A 3,704-nucleotide genomic window follows, 5' to 3' on the forward strand; every position below is an offset into this window, starting at 1 on the left:
AATTAGTATACAATGTGTGTCTAGATTTCTGTTCAACTAGAAGCCTATAAAGCTATGTACTTATTACTAATCAGACCTTAACTATATGTTGTCTCCTTTTCTTGTATTAATCGAATCCAACTGGATCTATTCTCTTCGGTGTAACCCACTGATTTTAACTCATGATGTTCCACCTTAAGATAGGTCAGTGTGGGGCTGGAGCAATAGCACAGCGGGTAGGGCATTTGCCTTGCACGCGGCCGATGCTGGATGAATCCCAGCATCCCATATGGTCCCCTGAGCACCTCCAGGAGTAATTCCTGAGTGTAGAACCAGGAGTAACTCCTGTGCATCGCTGGGTGTGACCCCCCCAAAAAAAAGATAGGTCAGTGAATCTGAATTCTTATAACTATCAACTCCCCAAACCTTACTCTACTTTATGTTAATTTGTACTAAATGTTTTCTTTCACTTAACATATATTTATAAAATGTTTGTTCTATAACTAGCACCATGCCTGACCCTATAGATGCACATATGCCAGATAATATAGACCCCTTAACTTAGCAGACACAATGAATTGTGATTTGAGGGTAAAAAAGAAAAGAAAAAGTATAGGTAGAGATGTCAAATTTAAAAAGATGCTCAATTAATTTTTTATTTTATACAAATAAAAAGTTATTACTATAAGCTGTGTTGTATGCAATGAAAAACTTTATGGAGATTTGGAGTGGGAGCTTTTGACCTTGTCTGAGGAGATGAGAAAAGTTTCCTGAAAAAAATGACATATAACTTGAAACCTAAACCTGATTTCGTTTGTTTATTTTTGGGTCACACCTGGTGATGCTCAGGGGTTATTCCTGGCTCTGCACTGAGGAATTCCTCCTGCCAGTTCTCAGAACACCTTATGGGATGCTGGGATTAAACCCAGGTCAGCTGCATGCAAGGCTAGCATACCACCTTCTGTACTATCACTCTGCCTCCTGAAACCTAAGTTTTATTTTAGGCCAAGTCTTTTTCGGTGGTGTTATTAAAAAGGATTTGATCTCTGCCAAATACCTTCTGCTATCTCTTGGGTGTGGCCATTCTCTTTCCATAAGATTTTTTTCCACCATGAAAAGAGCAGAAGGTCTTTGAACTTTTCTGTGTTTGTGTAAAACTTATCATTTTACGATATGAAATTTCCTTGTCTCCACAGGACTGCCAAGGGCTGTCCTCTGAGTTCCTGCGTGAAAAATACTATCAGGTATCCTTCTGGGTTCCAGTGAGTAAAGATTCTAAAGTTTGAGTCCCAGGGAAATAGTACAGGGGTTTGATCCTTAGCTCCATGTGACTCCTGAGCACCTTCCAAAAATGGACAGCACCATTTTCTGGAACCCTTGCACTGAACAGCTTGGTTAGCCAAGTACTGCCAGCTTAGTAGGCTCCCCGCTCAAAAATGTCTTAAGGTTTTACCACTTTTTGCTGACACATATTTAGGTCATACACTGTATTTATTGGTATCATTTACAAAGTGAGTTATGCTCTACAAATATATTTTTTGAAGTTTTAAAACATTTTTTGGCCACACCCAGTGATTCTCAGGGCTAACTCCTGCCTCTGTGCTCAGGGATCACTCTTGGTGGGGATAGGTGAGGGCATGTGGTGCTCTAGGGATGGAAACCTAGTCATTTTAAAAATGACCCACATTTTTTAAAAACCTTTTTATTTTCTTTCCCCCCCCAACCCCACTTTAACTTTTTTAAAGGGTTGATTTTTGTCGCTGTTTTGTTTTAATTTCTCTTAACTCATTTTGAATCTTCAAGAGCTGGAGGTACATCCGAATAGGAAGTCTGTGTCACTGCAGACAGTCAGATCCCGATCGCCACTCAGTTCATTTGCGTTCTCCAAGGGTCAGGAATCCTTCAGCCAGCACTGTAGAGCAGTGTCTTTGCATAGAGCACACGTTTCAGATCTCCTGATGGCTCACAATGGCTTACAATTAACCAAGCAGTTAAATTGCTCTCTCACCTAAAGTGAGTACATTGTTTTGCTGCTGGTCACAGTGCTGAGACCTGGGAGAGCTATTGACATGTCAGCCCAGCCCTGTGCCTTCTCAGGCAACCTTAAAGTGGAGATGGAAGGAGAAAGAGAATAAGTCTTTCCATATGGCCAGAGCCATAAAAATAAATTTGGCTGTGACAGCCAGTTGCCAGCTGCCATCTGGCTTGAGTCCATGAGAAGCAGATGCAGAGATAAACAACGAATAAAGTCCCTTGAATTCTGTTGACTTTCCTATTCCAATTCTAGTCCTTCTAACATCTGGCTGCTTCGATTTCTGCCTGTGACTTAAGAGAGACTCCTACCTTTTTGCCTTTCGACCTAAAACTGTTCAAACTGGGATCTGGAGAGAGCGCTCAGTGGGCTGAGTGCCTGCGAGAGGCCCAGGTTTGATCACCAGCGCCACATGGTCCATTGAGTATTGTCAGATGTGGCTTGACACCCTCCTCCCAAATTGTTCAAATTGGTCTGTACTATTTGTAAAAATAAACACCCTGGGACTTGGAGTGATAGTACCAGTGAGTAGGGTGTTTTCATTGCACGTGGCTAAGCCAGGTTCCACCCCCCCACACACACTGCCTTCCAGATGGTCTCCCCTGTGCACAGAATCTGGAGTAAACCCTAAACACAGCCAGATATAGCCCACAAAGAACAAACAAAACTAAAAACCGGTCTCCTCTGTCAATATAAACATCCTGATGAATCCCACAGAGTCCCAGGGTGAGAGGACCGTTCCTCAGACTCATCCTGGGGTGTGCCACTGTTCCTTCCTCGGTGCTGGCCTCCTCTCATCCATCTGGTTGGGAAAGTGCTCTGTGGGGGACAGGGTGAGGGCAGCCACACCCACCGTGCTTAGAGCTTACTCCTGGTCTGTGCTCATGGGTCATTCCTGGCAGTCCCAGAGATTAAAAGGATATTTGCAGCTCTTTATCTCCTGTATTATCTCTCCAACCCCTTGCTGGACAAGTCAGATGACAAAATATTGATAAATCAGAGGGAACAGAGAGACAGCTCAGTCTGCTGAGCTCATGCTGTGCATGCAGAAGACCCAGATTTGGTTCTCTGTACAGCATGGTCTCCATAGCATTTCTAATGAGTGACCCCAGAGCATGGAGCCAGGAGTAGCTCCGGTACTACTACTGGGTATGACCCGAAAACCAAATCTAACCAAACAAAAACAAAGCCCAGTTAGAAATTTTAAATCGACAGTTTAGGTTTTTCCTTAGTTTATCTAATGCTGGAGTTTCCTTGGGTAATGAGAAGCCCTTCTGCAGCTAGTAGGTTTGCAATTAATATTTGTTGACTTTCCAGTGAGCTGGTCTTTGAGCCTGAAACTCCAGTTTGTACCATACAGAACTTAATTGTCTCCACAGTAACACAGAGCTTACCACAGGGCTTTGTTTTATTTAAAGAAGGAAATCACTATTTACTTCTGATTGTATATTTTGTATATTTTCCAAGGCACAAATTCCCAAACTTAGTTATTCTTGTGATAAAACATTGTCAAGCTGCAACAATGAAAAATAGTAACTCTAATCTAAAGTTCTTTGTGAGAAAGAAAATGATCTGCCAATCCTACAGCATTTTAGAATCCATTTTTTTCTTCAATTTTGTTCAATTTTTGTTCACTTTGAAGTCTAATTTTTTTCTTAGTGAATTTAAGTTTTATGTACAATGATAAAGCAAT

Source organism: Sorex araneus, chromosome 5, assembly GCF_027595985.1.
Source record: "Sorex araneus isolate mSorAra2 chromosome 5, mSorAra2.pri, whole genome shotgun sequence".
Lineage (NCBI taxonomy): Eukaryota > Metazoa > Chordata > Mammalia > Eulipotyphla > Soricidae > Sorex > Sorex araneus.